Raw genomic sequence first — 18,737 nt, 5'->3', positions numbered from 1 at the left:
CAGGTTGAAGAATGTCATAGCCCTGTTGATCATTGACAAGGGCTAGAGGCTATCTCTCTACCAGATTTTTGGTGTAGAGTCTTCTTGCGACGGTGATGTCTCTTCTGTTGGGATGCACCTGTCACGATTGTGACTATGTTAACAATATTACATCCACTCCTAGTTGCAGATACGCGAACTGCCATGCCAAGGAGGACCCCTATGTTGGGTTAAAGGCCCAAATGGCCAGCCTAAATGACCCCTTTTGTGTATAGTTTTTAAAGGTTACTAACCTTTGGCCAAGTTCACATTGAACTTGGCCACTAACTTAAAAATGGTCCTATTCTTTAATAAAGGGAATGAGAACCCAATTCACTTTCAACTTATTCCCCTTACAAGATTCGTGCAGCCTCTCTCTCTCTCCTACTTCGACCTCTCACGCCCCCATCTCTGCACACCAACGCCTCCTCTCCAAGGCTCAAGTCTTGCACATCTCCTCGTGCTCTATCACTTGCACACATTGCTACGCACTCATCAACTGATATCAAAGCAAATTTAGGGTTTGCTTCCAAACCTGCAAACGCTGATTTTCAACCAAGGAGGTCAACTTTCACGCGAGGTTTTGCAATTTTATCGCCAAAGGACTCGTCCCCGGACACTAGAGGATTCCCGGCTGGTCAAATTGACCTAAAACAAGCTGAAATTAGGTCAAAATCAGTAAATTACAGGTTATGACGGGAAAATACAAGTTTTGCAAATCATGTATTAAGGTGAGGGAACATCTTTACTAGGTCCCCGCTACCCGAAAACAAAGAAATTGCTGAAAAACAGGTCCCAAAACAGGTATTTTCAACAAATTTCAGATTTACACAGGTTTTTGCAAGTGTATTTTTGATGCATCTACATTGAGGAAAGTACAAATTGATGCAATTTATGCACATTTGACAAGTTTGGGCTATGTATGACCATTTGTGGCTCAATTTTCTACAATTTGATGCTACAAATTGGGGCTTTTGCTCATACATGCTTCTAAAGGCTATGCATTAGCCTTATGTATGTCCTGTGAGGCTAAAAAAAACTAAAATTGTTGTTTTTGAGCACAAATTCACTTGCTGAAATTTCCTGCGCAGAAATTTCAGAAATTGTTTTTGTGCCTAAATTGACCCATTTTGCCCCAAATTGCTATTGTGACCATGTGGAGCTGTAGTGCACACTTCTGTGAGGTTAATACTCCGGTTTTAGCATTTTGCCCAAAAATTCAGCGTATTAGCCCTCTTATTCGTGCATCAATGGCCTCATCTTCTTCGGATGTGAAAAATCTCTTCGAGATTCGGAGGTTCGATGGAACAGGTTTCGACCTTTGGAAAGACAGGATCCAAGGAATCCTATTTCTTAAGGATTGTGAAGGGGCCCTTGAACAGGTAAAGCCACAGGATATGTCGGATGAAGCATGGGTTATCCTGAACAAGAAGGCAGTTATATACATCAAAATGGCCATGACCGATGAGACAATCATTGATTTGAAAGGTCTCACAAATGCTTTTGATGTGTGGGAGAAGTTAAAGGCGATGTATGCGAATACAACGCCTGTCAACCAAGTGCATTTGATGCGAAAACTTGTTGGAATGCAGCTAGATGAGTCCAAGAGCGCTGCAGAGCACTTGTCGTTGTTTACAGGTACTTTGTCGCAATTACAGAATTCAGGTTTGCCCCCTTTTGATGATAAGGTGAAAGCTATCTTCTTGCTTATGACCTTACCTGATTCATGGAAAACATTGGTGGTTTCATTGTCGAATAACCCCAATTTGACCTTTGATGGTGTTAGGGGTTCTATCTTGAATGAGGAAATCAAGAGGAAAGCAGGTGGAGAGGGAGACAGCTCTGCCAACATGGTTAGAGGCAACACAGAGAAGAAGAATGTCTATGCACAAAAGAGTAAGAGTAAGAGTAAGGAAAGGGGAACTGCCAGCAAAGGCAAGGGTGATGTGACTTGCTATCAATGTGGCAGGAAAGGTCACAAGAAACCCGATTGCAGGTACTACAAAGCCGAGTTAGAACGAAAAAAGAATGGCGGAGATAAAAAGAAACAAAAGAAGGAAGTCAAGACAGATGCACAGGACAGCTCAAAGGACAAAGAGAAGGCCAATGTGGCTTCTAGTGTTGAGATTGAGGAGCTATTAGATGTAGAGGACATCTTGTGTGCCACTTTGTCAGATGATGATGCTTATGACCTTGATGCCTCTCTTAATGTTCATTCACAAGACATGCAGATCACCAAGAGTGATCTTATTGATGCTTTAATGTTCATTCACAGGACATGCAGATCACCAAGAGTGATCTTATTGATGCTTTGTTGACTGTCAATGATGCATTATCCCAGACTTGGATAGTTGATTCCGATGCTTCATTTCATGTGACTCCTATCAAGGAGTGTTTCTCTAATTTTGATGCAAGCAAGCATGGCCATGTATACCTTGGAAACAATCATGCATGTTCCATTGAGGGTATTGGCATTGTGCATCTCTCCATAGATAGCACAAATGAGCTTGTCTTGCATGATGTTAGATATGTGCCGGGAATCAAGAAGAGTCTGCTTTTTGTTGGTCAGATGGATATGCATGGTTACAGCATCTTGTTTGAGAGAGGATCATGGAAAATGACTAAAGGCTCAAGGTTGATTGTAAAGGGCACAAAGAAAGGGACACTTTACTGCATGCATGGAAAGGCCATGTTGGACAAGTTTATTGCGTTGGCTGAAATTAACTCTCACATGGAGTTATGGCACAAGAGGCTTGGCCATATGAGCCAAAAGGGCCTTTCTAAGCTTTGTACTTTGAACAAGCTTAATGCTAAAGGCACAAAGCTTGACTTTAGTAATGAATGTCAATATGGCAAGCAAGTAAAGCGTTCTTATTACTCCTGTGTCTCTCGTAAATCTTGTGTCCTTGATCTTGTACATTCTGATGTATGTAGCATGCCTACTAAGTCTATGGGAGGTGCATGCTATTTTGTCTCCTTTGTTGATGATCATTCGGGTTTATTTGCTTAAATCTAAGGATGAAGCCTTTGTTGCGTTTAAGAAATTTCATGCATTTGTGACCACCCAAACAGGTGGAAAGCTGAAATACTTGCGTACGGACAATGGGGGAGAGTTCACAAGTGCTGAATTTAACAAATTTTGTGAAAATTTGGGCATTAAGAAGGAGCTTATTGTGCCATACAACCCCTCTTCTAATGGTGTGGCTGAAAGATTCAATAGGACACTGTGAGAGGGTGAGATGCATGCTGTCCACAGCTAATCTTTCTCATGGATTTTGGGGAGAAGCTTTGAAAACTGCAGTGCATATATGCAATCGATCCCCTCACATGTCTTTGAAAGGTGACATCCCTGAAGAGGTTTGGTCTGGCAAGTCTGCTTCATATGATCACTTACGCATTTTTGGTTGCGAAGCTTTTGTGCATATTAGACCTGAGTTGAGAAGCAAACTAGATGCCAAGTCCATTAAGGCCTCTTCATGGGATATGGTGAAGAAGGCGAAATGGGTTACAGGATTTGGTTACCTCAGCCCAAAAGGGTTGTACTCAGCGGGATGTTGTTTTTAATGAGGCAAGGCTGCTTCAAAACAATTGTGCCTCAAAGCATGACCATAAAAGGGTCAAATTTCAGCATGACCATAAAAGGGTCAAATTTCAGCATGACCAGCCACCTATTAGGCCTATTCTTGACCCTCAAGATGCACCAAATATGGCTGAAAATGTAGATGATCCAGTGGTGTTTGAGCCAGATGATGTTGGGCAAAAAATTGCAGCTCCTGAAGGGCATTTGCAGCACAAAACAATGATGAAAATGGTGCTGAAAATCATGTACAGCAGCCCATTGTTACTGACTTTATCATGCCACCTGATGGCGACCCATTACCGCATAATGTGGATCATTGGGTGAGGCGGTCTACTCGTCCAAGACGGACTGTGAGTAGATATGATCCCTCTTTGCATTACATTATGTTGCCAGATGAGGGAGAGCCTCTACGTATAAAGAGGCAAAGACATGTGAGCACAGCGACAAGTGGGAGCTTGCTATGCAGGAAGAGATTAAAGCTTTGCATGCTAATCATACTTGGGATTTGGTTGAGTTGCCCAAAGGTAGGAAGGCTATTCCTAACAAATGGGTGTATAAAATCAAGACACTTGATGCAAAACCCAAGTATAAGACAAGGCTGGTTGCAAAGGGATATATTCAAACCAAGGGCATAGACTTTCAGGAAGTGTTCTCTCCTGTAGTGAAGATGACCACTTTGCATGTATTGTTTGCCATAGTGGCTGCCCTTGATTTGGAATTGGACCAAATGGATGTACATACCGCTTTCTTGCATGGTGATGTAGAGGAAGAGCTTTACATGAAGCAACCCGAGGGTTTTGTTATTCCTGGCAAGGAACATTTGGTATGTATGCTCAATAGAAGCTTGTATGGTCTGAAACAATCATGTAGACAATGGTACAAGAAGTTTGACCGCTTCATGCTCAAACATGGTTACAAAAGAAGCCATCCAGACCATTGTTTGTTGAGGATGGCAACCCTATCATTCTTGTGCTCTATGTGGATGATATGTTGATAGCTGCAAAGAAAAGAAGCACAGTTGATACCCTTAAAGAGCTGCTGAAATCTGCATTTTCCATGAAAGACCTTGGGGCAACTGAACATATACTTGGAGTGAGGGTTAGAAGGCAAAGGGACCATAGCATATTGTATTTGTCGCAAGAAAAGTACATTGAAAAGGTGTTGGACAGATTTAACATGGCTGAAGCAAAGCCTCTTTGCATGCCATTACAACCATATGTCAAAATCTCCAAGGATGATTGCCCCAAGTCAAAGGAAGAAGCCAATGACATGCAAAGTGTGCCTTACGCTTCAGCTTGTGGTTCACTTATGTATGCTATGGTTGCTACTAGGCTTGACATAGCCCATGCAGTGGGAGTTGTGAGCCAGTTTATGGCTCATCCAGGCAGGTTGCATTGGGATGCAGTGAAGTCCATTATGAGGTACTTGAAAGGGACTAAAAACAAATGCCTCTGCTATGGTAAAGGACCATTGGAGTTGAAGGGATTTTGTGACTCTGACATGGCTAGTGACGTGGATACACCGAAATCCACAAGTGGTTATGTTGCAAGAGGTGCTGTTTCATGGTGTTCTAGATTGCAAAAGGTAGTTGCATTGTCTACTACAAAGGCTGAATATATTTCAGTTACTGAGGCTTCCAAAGAAGCCATTTGGTTAGCACGTCTATGCAGTGATTTTGGTTTGCCTGACAAGGCACCTATGCTTGGTTGTGATAGCCAGAGTGCCATATGTCTGGCAAAGAATGCCATGTTTCATGCACGCACAAAGCAAGTGCTTGAGGATGGCCTTATTACATTGGTTAAGGCCCATCCATCACAAAATCCAGCAGATGCTCTCACTAAGTGCTTACCCAAAGCACAACATCAACTATGCATAACGTTGGTGGGAGTCATGTAGCTTAAAGGCGCATTTATGCCTTTAAGTGGGAGGTTGTTGGGTTAAAGGCCCAAATGGCCAGCCCAAATGACCCCTTTTGTGTATAGTTTTTAAAAGTTACTAACCTTTGGCCAAGTTCACATTGAACTTGGCCACTAACTTAAAAATGGTCCTATACTTTAATAAAGGGAATGAGAGCCCATTTCACTTTCAACTTATTCCCCTTACAAGAATCGTGCAACCTCTCTCTCTCTCTCCTACTTTGACCTCTCACGCCCCCATCTTTGCACACCAACGCCTCCTCTCCAAGGCTCAAGTCTTGCACATCTCCTCGTGCTCTATCACTTGCACACATTGCTGCGCACTCATCACCCTACGCTTGGATGGTCACACCCCTTTGCCCAAAAGACATATCTCTTCGCCAACACTCTTCGACGACTAGTCACACCCCTTCGCTCTACGCGTGCGACTCTTCGCCCAATGGTTGCAGCTCTTTGCCGAAAGGATGTGTATTTACGTCTAAAGTCGCGTCTCTTCACCATGAGCCGTGTCTTTTCATTTGTCTCTTCGTCTCCTATATAAGGAGCCTATTGTACTCAGTTTTCAAGCATTCAATCAATCAATCAAACACAGAGTCTTCTGAGTCTTGTTTTTGAGTTCGGTTCAAGTTTCTTAAGTCTTAATCATGAGTTTAAGTACTTGATTAAGGATTAGTACCAAGAATCCTTACAGTGGTATCAGAGCAAATTTTTTTCGGGACCCGAAGGTTGTGAGCCTCTCACCCTCGCCGCTACACTCTACCCCCTTCCCGGAGTTGCATGGAAGCAGAAGAAAGGTGGTACACACACGCATATGCGTATAAGGTAACATGAATTTTTCTGTTCCAATTCTATAAATAAAGAATAGAACACGGATGTGTATCGGCTACTTACCCCGTGCAGTTCGAGAACCCATCTGTTGGTGCCTCTTCACGCGCCCTTTTCTCGGGTAGTACCCCTCACCCAAAGTGACATGCCGTTGTGCACAAGTGCTGGACTATTGAAATCGACGAATTGTTGAATCACTAGCTGAATTGAACCTTTGCGCTCGCACCTCTTCATGTGAAAGAACACCAGGGTACCTCTTCGCGAAAGGGCACCCCTCCACTTTCGTGGCACCCCTTCCCAGACAATTACACCCTTTCACAAAGCGTTGGCTGAATTTCTGGAAACACTGCTGAATTCTGAAACACATGCTGCATGTCCACGCTGGCTGCTATCTCTTCGTGCTCGCACCTCTTGGCGCATGACATGCTGGCTGCCCTACCTCTTCAACATATTAGCGTGCCCTTTAGCCTGGTGCCTCCTCACCAATCGTTGAAGTCTTATGGCACAAGGCGGGCACCACGTGCCAATAGAAAAGAACAGACTAAACAGACTTTTAGCACTTCAATAACAACTGAACTGAAAGAGAGAGACGACACGCGACGCGGAGTGGCGGAATTTCACCCCAGAGAGTATTGGCCCCAAACCTTGGCGCCCCTTTCGGTATTTCTTTATATTGCATCAACACAGTACAAGCCGGTACTCCAGACTCTGCACCTTCTCCAGGAAGCATGCTAGAGAATGAGCCCTAGCCTCATATTTAAAGGCCCTTGGCCTGAAAAGCAGTTACAATAAAAAGCTTTTAAAACTCAAAAGCTTTTGGTCCAAAAGCAAAGCCAAAAAGCTGCCAGCTTTTCCTAAATCGCGCTAGTCTCCGTACGGCAGGCCACGTGTCAACCTGCCACGTAGGCAAATCAGGGTTAGGGTTAGGGTTTTGGTTTTTGATTTTAGGGTTAGGATTTCGGACAGAATTAGGGTTTTTTATTTTAAGATTAGGGTTTCAACAAAATTAGGGTTTCGGGTAGAATTAGGGTTGGTTAGGGTTTCAGATAGAATTAGGGTTTCAACAGTTAGGGTTTCTGACAGAAATTAGGGTTAGTGTCACCAGCGTGTGACTACTATCTATCCTTTTTGTTGATTTCTTTCTTATTATCTATTTACTTTCACTTTTTGGAAACACCCCTCGGGAAATCTAACTACCCTGCATTACATAGCTAGTGTGGAATTGTCCAGAGGGAGTCCAGGCCTGAGGGCAAGAGAGCACTAAAGTTGGACAAGGACTATGGTTAGCCAAGTGGGGTCATTGACTAGCCAAACTGAAATCCTTTGTTACAGAGGCTACATTTCAGTTCTGGGTGTGGCTGCAGTATACATAGAGGGTTAGATGACCTAGAAAGATACAATGGAAGCATCTCCTAAAATTTAGGGAACTGCTATTTTGGGACTTGAAAATGTGTTTGCGTCATTACCTCCGGAATGACAAGGAGAATATTTTCTTACTCTGCCGTGAAGTCAACTGGGTGACTGGTTGGGAGATTTTTAGGCGGCAACCCCGAAACGGGAAAATGCTTGTAAATGCGCCAAGTGGCACATTCTGGTGCACTTTCCTCATGCAAGAGAAGGTGGCGCTGAATTTTAAGCTGGGAGAGGCTCATTTTCAGTCTGTCACAGGTTAAGAGCTATGGAGTGCTTGCTTTCCCTCCTATGTACAGTGCGATGCCAAGAGTGATGCCCTGCACGCTACGCACTGCCCTCTCTCTCCCCTATGGCAGTATGTTATGCCCCACTAGTGGGTTTTTCATTTGACCAATGTACAGTTGTGTGGGTTCATGCGCGATTGCCGAGGCAAGAGCCTCTTGCACAGGTACTGGATTAGCTAGCGGCTAATCCCCCGCAGGCACAGGTGAATTCGAAGAGGTTTCACGCCAGAAATCTCGTCCGATTCAAAGGGCAAGTAGCCCTACAGGTGCGGGAGCTCGAGGACTTGCTACGGACGCGACCGGCACGCGAAACGAAGCCCAAAACAGTAAATTACAGACTGCTGTGTATTTTTCCAGGTTTAGGGCCAATCTGGTGTCGGTCTACTCATACAGGTGCAATCTAGCAGCCTGTATCCCTCTCCCCTTTGTTGTGTCTTGAAAGTACAGGTAAAATAAACGACTAATAATGGGTGAAAGCTAAATCAAGGTTTGAAGTAAAGTCTACCGCCCTTTTTGGATTGAACAGGCCCATTTCAATTCCATTGCCGGGATTAAATCACTTTTTCCCATAGAAGTGAGCCTTGGATAGTTTGGGCTTGAAGACACAGGGGATCATAGACCAAACACATGGAATTGTAATTATGGCTGACAGACCAGATGATGTGACTGAAGAGGTTTCCTCTTCACAGGGTCAACAAACACATGAAGTGGGTGAGTCTTCAAGACCACCACAAACTGATGATGATATATTCAGGACCCAGTTGGCTACTGTTGTGGCTATGTTCACACAAGTAATGCAGAATCCGAGGTTTTTAGCCTTTCTGCAACCTCCTGTTCCGTCTCAGCAAGTTGGGTCACTGGATCATATTCAAAAGCCTGTTAAGGCTCGAGCACATGTGATTCATACTGCACAGTCAATGGAAACACCTGTACACTTAACGGAGAACATGCAATCTCCAATACATGTGCCTAAGGTGCAAGAACAGGTGGCTGAGATGCCAGTCTTTCAAGTTGTATCAGTTCAGTCCGCCACTTTTCAGCAGCCTATAGCTGGTTCTAATGGGCAAGGAAGCAACCTACAAGCTATGCAACAGGTCTTCCCACCACCTTCAGTACACCCTGGCTATTTTGGAGGTGGATCGGTATTCCAGAGCATGGCTGGTCATGAACCTAGAAATCAGTTTTACACGCCAGGAACAGTGTTCGAGAGTGCTCAAACGATGATGCCTAACCCCATGTACAATGTCATGGGTATGCAACCAGGGTTTAAGAGCACTCGGGGCCAATTTGGGATGCCACAGGCAAATTTTGGTATGGCTGGAATTACAAATCAGCAGCCAAATATGGCATTTCCACGTCAACTTAATTGCGGTCAGGGAACACAAATGAACCCTAATAGTGTTCCCATGTTTCAGTCACTTCCATATGACAATTTAACGCCGCTGGAAAAGCCAACTCCGTACAAAGAAGGTGGCAAAGGTGTGACATTCACGACCTTTACAGGGTTTGATGACAGGAGGAAGGCTCTCTCATTCCTCCAACAGTTTGACAAGGCCTATGCAGGGGGAAACTTTACAGAGGCTTCAAAGGTCCGCAAGGCAGCCACTTTCTTGACAGGGAATGCGGGACAATGGTGGACAACTTTATTGCTGCAAGGGCAAGCTCCGTCCACATGGATTTACTTCAAGCAAATTTTTGCAGCAGCATGGTTATCTGATGACTTTGAAGCAGATGTCATGACAGAATGGCACCAGCTTAATGCTGCTACTTGCAAGAATCTCGATGACTACAATCGGAAGTTTTGGAAAGCTCTACTTCCAATAACTTTCTATAGGTTTGTGCCATTGGCAGAACAGATTGAAAAATATTATTGTGGCCTACCCAAAGGATTGAGAAAATACTGCACGAAGACCAAAGTCACTACTTTGACGCAGCTCATTGAGGTAGCAAACACTGGCAATGGTTTGCTCAAGGGAGAAGATTGTGAATTCAATATTGGCGTCAAGGAAGGATCAGCCAAGAAAAATTCAGCGAAGAAGTATGTTCCCAAGGAGGCTCCGAAAGTGACTCGTGAGCAAGCCAACACAGGGAAAGACAAAGCTTCGGTTGAATCAGAAAGGGGACCAGCGAAGAAATGGAAAAGACGTTTTCCTCGCAAGTCGGAAGAGCAAAAGAAGGTCCTTAGGTCAGAGAACAAATGCTTTATCTGTGAGCAGCCTGGCCATATTGCTTACAATTGTCCTACAAAGAAAAGGCCAACTGACTCTGAAGACAAGGAGGACAGGAAAGGAAAGAAGCCCATGGCTGGTCTAGTGCCAGATATGGTGGGCGACAAGCCAAATTCAAATGCAAGTGAGCTTTGCAGAGCATGGGGCAAGGTTAGGGATCAAACAGTGCTTATCTTCTATGATCCAGGTGCCAAAGCCAACTTCATTTCCCCAGAATTGGCTTCAAAGTTGGGAATTAGACTTGAAGAGATGGGGTATACAGCAGAGGCGGGTTTGGCATGTCCTGGCCATACAGAGGCTGTGACACCCATCATTGGAAAGTTGCGTCTACATATCCAGTCTTATATAGATGCTGAAGAATTTTACATCATGCCACTGGACGGATGTGATGTGTTGTTAGGTATTCCTTGGTTATTTCGTGTACAGGGAATCATGGATGCCTACAACAAAAAGATCACTGTACAGAGCAGGGGAAAGACTCACATTCTGGATGTAAAGCTTAAAGGGGAGTCTATTCCCACTGTATCAACTTCTGCTATTACTTCTGTAATGAAAAAGCATCTTTCTACGTACTTGGTTTTTGCACGTGAAGTATCAAATTGTGATGAATCAAATTTATCTATGCTAGATAAAGAAAGGTCAATGTTTTTACAACAGTATAGTGACTGTTTTTCCGATTCATTACCGTCTCAATTACCGCCAGAGAGACCCGAGGACCATGCGATAGATTTGGTGCCAGGCAGTAGCCCACCAAATAAGCCTCCGTACAGGGTTAGTGCGGCTCAGCAGAAAGAGATAATGGGCCAAGTACAGGAGCTGTTAGAAAAGGGGTTGATTGAGCCCGGTTCATCTCCATTCTGTTCTCCAGTGTTGTTGGTGCATAAAAAGGATGGCTCATGGCGTATGTGCATAGACTACCGTGCACTGAACAAGAATACCATCAAGAATAGGTTCCCTATACCTAGAATTGATGATATTATGGACAAATTAGGAGCACCTATGTTTAGCAGGATAGATCTAAAGAGTGGGTACCATCAGATCCGCATTAGGTCAGAGGATGTGCACAAGACTGCTTTTAGAACAACGTTTGGCCTTTACGAAGTTTTAGTGATGCCCTTTGGTCTCACAAATGCTCCTGCTACGTTCAATAGGATGATGGACAGAATTTTCCGTCCACACCAGCAGTTTGTTGGTACATTCTTTGATAATATGATAGTCTACTCAAAGAATGAAGAGGAGCATAGGCATCACTTGGCCATTGTGTTCGAAGAGCTACGCAGTCATAGGTTGCTCATCAATGCAAAGAAAAGTGAGTTTTTTCTGGAAGAGATTCACTTTCTGGGACACATTGTCTCAAAGGATGGTGTCAAAATGGATCCTGCAAAAGTTGAAGCGATCAAGTCATGGCCAGATTTGAAGACGGTGCATGATGTCCGAAGCTTCTTGGGACTATGCTCCTATTACAGAAGGTTTATCCGAAATTTCGCTGAGATTGCTTCACCTTTACATGCTCTTCAAAAGAAGGCAGTCACCTTTAGATGGACACAGAAAGAGATTTCAGCTTTTAATCTCTTAAAGGAAAAGATGACTTCGGATCCAGTCATTTGTGGTCCAGTGTGACGCCTGTGGTAGTAGCATTGGTGCAGTGCTAATGCAAGATGGCAGGGTAGTAGCCTATGAGAGCAGAATTTTGCAAGGGCCAGAGATGACCATGCAGGCCTATGAGAAAGAGTTACTGGCTGTGATTCATGCGCTCTTAAGTTGGAAACACTACCTGCTAGGTGCAGATTTCGTTGTTCAAACGGACCATCACACCTTGCGATACTTCTTGACACAGACAAAGTTATCTGAGAAGCATATGCGATGGGCAAATATTTTGTCCATGTTCCATTTTCAGATTGTGCATGTGGAAGGCAAGAAGAACGTTGTGGCTGATGCCTTGTCAAGGAAGCCACAAATTTCAGCTGTGTCAATTCCTTATCATCATGAACTTGATGATATGAGAGAACAGTATGCAAATGATGAAGATTTTACAAGGGTCTTCGAGCAGCTAATGGATGGACAACGTCATGAACACTATCTTCTCAAAGATGGGTTCATGATGATGCATGGCAGATTGTGTGTCACAAAGCCATTGCGACGCAAGGTTATGGAAGAGAGTCATGTCCCACCGTATGCAGGGAATCGTGGTATCGATGCTACAGTTAAAGCGGTTGAGACATTCTTCTATTGGCCTACATTGAGAAGAGATGTGGATGCCTTTGTGCGAGAATGCCTAATTTGCCAGAAGGTCAAGTTTGACAGGCAAAAGGCACCAGGGTTATTGCAACCACTACCTATTCCAGATAAACCATGGGAAAGTATTGCTATGGATTTTATCTTTGATCTTCCGAGAACGCAGACAGGAAACGGTGGTATTTGGACCATTATTTGCAGATTCAACAAACAAGCTCATTTAATTCCTGTCAGGAAGAAGATAAAACCAGATCAGATGGCACGCTTGTTTATGAGCAATATTTTCAAGTAAGAAGGTGAACTTGCAGAGTCACCAACTGTGTTATCACTTTACCTTGAAGCCTTTGATTTGCAACCTACCTTGACCCCTTGAGTTTCAAAGCTACATGGATTGTCAGTGTGACAATGGCTTCTGAAACAAATGATGTACATGGTATTTAAAGTGAGCTCAAATGAAATACCTGTTACATGAATGTTAGAGCTGTACAGATTGTCAGTTTGGCAATTGCTCTTATGGAATGTCCAAAAGTTTTGTTAGTGCTATAGAAGTGAGTATTTCTTGTTAGTTTGTCAAGGATACAGTAATTGCTTCTATTAAAGAGTACATGTGTAACTGCATTCTTAAACTGTCGGTTTGGGTATACTCGAAAGTGTTACGGGATCCAACGGGTACTATAAGACAGTGGCAAAATGTGCAGCTACCATTTTGTCATTGGAAAGTTAGTAACTCAAAGCAATGGCACAGTGCGAAGCTACCACTACGTCATTGGGACAGGGTTCACACGCAGGCAATACATGAGTCGACGAGGTGTTGAATACACCAGGGTTGACAATGAGCATGTATGTGTCGTACATGTGTCGACAGGTGTTGAATACATCAGTGTTGATCGTGAGCATGTACGACATAGATGCAAACGAGGACGTTTGAGATTTCAAGAGGGGGGTATGTCACCAGCGTGTGACTACTATCTATCCTTTTTGTTGATTTCTTTCTTATTATCTATTTACTTTCACTTTTTGGAAACACCCTAACTGCCCTGCATTGCATAGCTAGTGTGGAACTGTCCAGAGGGAGTCCAAGCCTGAGGGCAAGAGAGCACTAAAGTTGGACAAGGACTATGGTTAGCCAAGTGGGATCATTGACTAGCCAAACTGGAATCCTTTGTTACAGAGGCTACATTTTAGTTCTGGGTGTGGCTGCAGTGTACAAAGAGGGTCAGATGACCTAGAAAGATACAATGGCAGCATCTCCTAAAATTTAGGGAACTGCTATTTTGGGACTTGAAAATGTGTTTGCGTCATTACCTCCGGAATGACAAGGAGAATATTTTCTTACTCTGCCGTGAAGTCAACTGGGTGACTGGTTGGGAGATTTTTAGGCGGCAACCCCGAAACGGGAAAATGCTTGTAAATGCGCCAAGTGGCACATTCTGGTGCACTTTCCTCATGCAAGAGAAGGTGGCGCTGAATTTTAAGCTGGGAGAGGCTCATTTTCAGTCTGTCACAGGTTAAGAGCTATGGAGTGCTTGCTTTCCCTCCTATGTACAGTGCGATGCCAGGAGTGATGCCCTGCACGCTACGCACTGCCCTCTCTCTCCCCTATGGCAGTATGTTATGCCCCACTAGTGGGTTTTTCATTTGACCAATGTACAGTTGTGTGGGTTCATGCGCGATTGCCGAGGCAAGAGCCTCTTGCACAGGTACTGGATTAGCTAGCAGCTAATCCCCCGCAGGCACAGGTGAATTCGAAGAGGTTTCACGCCAGAAATCTCGTCCGATTCAAAGGGCAAGTAGCCCTACAGGTGCGGGAGCTCGAGGACTTGCTACGGACGCGACCGACACGCGAAACGAAGCCCGAAACAGTAAATTACAGACTGCTGTGTATTTTTCCAGGTTTAGGGCCAATCTGGTGTCGGTCTACTCATACAGGTGCAATCTAGCAGCCTGTATCCCTCTCCCCTTTGTTGTGTCTTGAAAGTACAGGTAAAATAAACGACTAATAATGGGTGAAAGCTAAATCAAGGTTTGAAGTAAAGTCTACCGCCCTTTTTGGATTGAACGGGCTGGGGGTTTTTGCTCTCGGGCAGCCACGTCATCACTTTGTGACAGTTTAGGCCCCTCGGCCACATCTATAAGTTGGCTCCATTCTTTAGGCTTTGACACGTCAACAGTTTGTTACATCTCCCCTTCTTGAAAGAGAGTAATCGTCAACGATTACAACATATCTGCAAAACAACTCAAGTTAGCTCAAAAATTTCCGAGGGTCGTTCCGAGGGACAATCAGTTTGTTCTTTTTATTAAGGAATTAGCTTCTCCTTTCTGCTCCTTTGATCAAGGAGTTAGCTTCTCCTTTCGGTTGTTTTGATCAAGGAGTTTGCTTCTCCTTCTACTCTTTTGATCAAGGAGTTAGCTTCTCCTTTCGTCAAGATCGGAACTCTTGATATTCCGGCGTAGTAAAATTAGCCATCACACCCAGACCGTACTGAGCTTCCATGAGTGTCTTGATGCACTAAAAAATTACATACCCAGGCAATCTCATCCAATTAGGAATATTCAGTGGTTGGCACATCACAATGCAACACAAATGCTCACATATGCATGTTACAAGACATAGAAACATAAAGTCGCCGATGAACACTCCCCCCGCAAATAACCATCCACGTCCGAGCCATGAGCTGTTCAACGACTCCCTCATCACTCCTCCCGCAAATAACCTAAAAAGGTCCGAGCCATGAGATATAGAGGCCTTTTACAACCAAACGCTCCCCAGACCGCAGCGTGCGTCGTTTGGAGGTGCTGAGAGTAACCACTGCTCAGACTTCTTAATGCTCCTCCCGCATAACCATCCAAGTCCGGGCCATGAGTAACAACAACAATACTCCCCCCGTAAATAACCACAAGGGTCCAGGCCATGAGTAGAAAAACAGTACTTTTCAATCATTCAATACGCCCCCCGCAAATAACCACAAGGGTCCGGGCCATGAGTAAAAACATCACTTTTCAATCATTCAATACTCCCCCCGCAAATAACCACAAGGGTCCGGGCCATGAGTAAAAACATCACTTTTCAATCATTCAATACTCCCCCCGCAAATAACCACAAGGGTCCGGGCCATGAGTATGAACAAGAATTCTCAAACATCATTTTTCACTACTACACCCGGAGTAAAATCACCAATCAATGAAACCAATATTAAATCAGAGTCAAACAATTCAAATCGGCACCAAAACAGGTTCAAAACAGATACCATCCATTTCAAACAAGATCACCAAACAAGTTCTCAAACAGAAGTCAAACTCAAAAAGCAATCTCGACATCAGTCGAGCTCAAAAAGTCGACTGACTTTCCATCCTGAAACCTGCATCAAAAATTAGGGTTAGGTTCCTTTCATAAGGTCGTAGCCAAGCACAGCATGGTCCATCAACTCTTGGACAGACAATGTTTCTTTGGCGGCGATGGTAGTCCCAAGATAGCAATTGCATTGGACCTCCAAGGTCATTTGGTCGTGAAGAGACATCTATTGGGAGATGTCGAGAAACTTCAAGTCATAATCTGCTAGGGTTTCCATGGCAAGCATTTCAAGATACCCTACTCTACCAGAAGTTGCACTTCGAAGGAAGATGTCAGAAACCATATAACTTCGAGCAAAAATTTTCTTGAAAGCTTGCCAGGTCCTTGGAAGTGTGCAACTTAGTAGCTATAGACATCAACATCTGCATGGCACTGCTTCTGAGAAAAACAGTGACTCGAAACAAATCTGGGATCCTTCTTTTGCAAGTGATCTTAATGGCTTAGGCGCTGTAAGACATGAGCGGTGAAGACAGGAGCGTGCCCGATGCGCGATGAAGTAAGGGTGGGAGTAGTTGATAAGTCCGAGTTGGAGGGCAAAGAGTCCGGGTTGGAGGGCAAAGGTACCTCAAGTCAAAATCCAATAGCTTTGTCTGCTCTTTTGTAGGACCGGTATGCTTTCAGAAAAGCACATGCTTGATGCTCTGATACCACTATCACAAGGCGAGCACCACGTGCCAATAGAAAAGAACAGACTGAACAGACTTTTAGCACTTCAATAACAACTAAACTGAAAGAAAGAGACGACACGCAACACAGAGTGGCGGAATTCCACCCAAGAGAGTATTGGCCCCAAACCTTGGCACCCCTTTCGATATTTCTTTATATTGCATCAACACAGTACAAGCCGGTACTCCAGACTCTGCACCCAGAGAATGAGCCCTAGCCTCATATTTAAAGGCCCTTGGCCTGAAAAGCAGTTACAGTAAAAAGCTTTTAAAACTCAAAAGCTTCTAGTCCAAAAGCAATGCCAAAAAGCTGCCAACTTTTCCTAAATCGCGCTGGTGTCTGTACGGCAGGCCACGTGTCAGCCCGCCACGTCAGCAAATCAGGGTTAGAATTTTGGGCACAATTAGGGTTTCTGATTTTAGGGTTAGGGTTTCAGCAAAATTAGGGTTTTGGGCAAAATTAGGGTTTTTGATTTTAGGGTTAGGGTTTCATGCAAAATTAGGGTTTCAACAATTAGGGTTTTTGGTAGAAATTAGGGTTAGGGTTTTTGCTCTCAGGCAACCACGTCATCACTTTGTGACAGTTTAGGCCCCTCGGCACATCTGTAAGTTGGCTCCATTCTTTAGGCTAGCAGTTTGTTACATCTTACGCTGGCAGCCTTTCGTGAAAAGTCTACACAGGTCACTTATACAGCAACGCATGGTTTCTATTACAACCAACTAATAAGCCAGCGCAAGATTTATTAAACCCTGTAAGGAACTACGAAGCACGGAAGTCACTTTTCCCGCGCAAGAGCGACGGGTATCTAATGTGGATTCACCATACGAATTGTTGTCGCGTGTTTGCGTGTGTGTTTGCAAGTACTTCATTGCGAAGGAGAAGCGAGAAGGCTTTGGCCTACGCTTGGGAATTCCGGGAACGGAATTCGGAAATTGTCTGCGGAGTCTCGACTCCGAGTACAGACGGAAAAAGGATTGAGAGCTCGTCTCTCGGATTTCCCTTACGGGAAGGAACGACCATCGAGTCAGAGAATTAGAACGGAGGGGTTTTCTCCGGTTCTTGTGCTTGTAAAAAAGATTCTCCCTAATAAAGATACTATTACGGGGAGGGACCAGCCCATCTTCTGGTCCCAATACTGTGTCGATCTTCTCACTCTCTCTCTCCCTCTCTCTCTATCTATTTCTCTCTATATCCTCTGGCTTCAGTATTAAGTGATAAATTCTATTTATCCAAATGTATTTTATATTTGTAAGGTGCAACTGAATGAATGTTGTATTTTCTCAAGATTAGTGATCTTTATTGCTCAAGGTTCCTTTTAGTTCTTTAGGGAAAGGGAGAGCTTTCCGTCTTTGTAGAGTGTTGTGGTCACGAACAAAGTGAGTGGATTGTGCGTGCAAGTGAATGAGACTGAGAGAAGGAGAGAGAAGAGATACGACACCGAGAGTTGTAAAACCCTCCTCCGTAGGACCCACTCGTCGGCGAGAGTGGTCTATTCTTTGATTGCACAAAGGTGTACAATGCGTATGCAATGGACTATGCAACTTGGTCTATGCCGATGACGACGACGGTGACGACGATGACGATGACGACGACGACGATGGCTGAAATCTGAGATCTTCTAATCGCTGAATCTCGGGACTGTTTCGGTGGCTGAAAACGACTGTTTTGGCTGCGTTTTCTTGGCTGAAAAATGAGGTTTCTTAGGGCTGAAAACTGATGGCTGAATCTGCTACACTTTAGGTGAATAATGCCGGTCTTAATTTGCTGCTGAAATCCAAAAATGCCAGGGGCTGAAATTGATCCTTCTGTCCCCGGGGTTCTACAAATGCAAAAACGCTAGGCTGATCTACTGTGTCGTGATGACGTCGGGGCTGATCTGCTGTGCACAAATCGCCAAGGCTGATCTGATGCAAAAACGCTAGGTCTTCTGTGGAGAAAACGCAAGAGTAGTCGCGGGGGTTGGTCTTGCTTAGAAGTTGCCTGTTGAGCAAGGTGCTCCTGCTGCCTCTTCTGCCAGAAAGTGTGAACTTTGGTTTGCTTATATATTAACTTAGCAAAATTGCCCTACCTACTTTTGTTGGAAAGTCACTTAAAAATAATAAGTGAAAATCCCAATAAATAGGAAAATAGGCTAAATGCACTGGAAAATTCCCCTAACTGATGCTAATGGATTCTGATGGGAATTCCGATGATCATGCTATGTGCAATCGGAGGATATGC

The 18,737-nt window shown here is 44.2% G+C and overlaps 1 protein-coding gene across 2 annotated transcripts in view; it reads right to left on the bottom strand.

The window, feature by feature from the left end:
* LOC147433492 (DEA(D/H)-box RNA helicase family protein) overlaps nucleotides 1-18,737 on the bottom strand; it is a 79,832-nt gene that overhangs the window by 50,597 nt on the left and 10,498 nt on the right. The gene's annotated exons all lie outside the window — the stretch shown is intronic.

The sequence above is a fragment of the Adiantum capillus-veneris genome, chromosome 19 (genome assembly GCF_014529385.1).
Source record: "Adiantum capillus-veneris isolate H3 chromosome 19, ASM1452938v2, whole genome shotgun sequence".
NCBI classification, from domain to species: domain Eukaryota; kingdom Viridiplantae; phylum Streptophyta; class Polypodiopsida; order Polypodiales; family Pteridaceae; genus Adiantum; species Adiantum capillus-veneris.
Note: the sequence above shows the minus strand (reverse complement) of the source record. Positions and strands in the feature narration are given on the sequence as shown.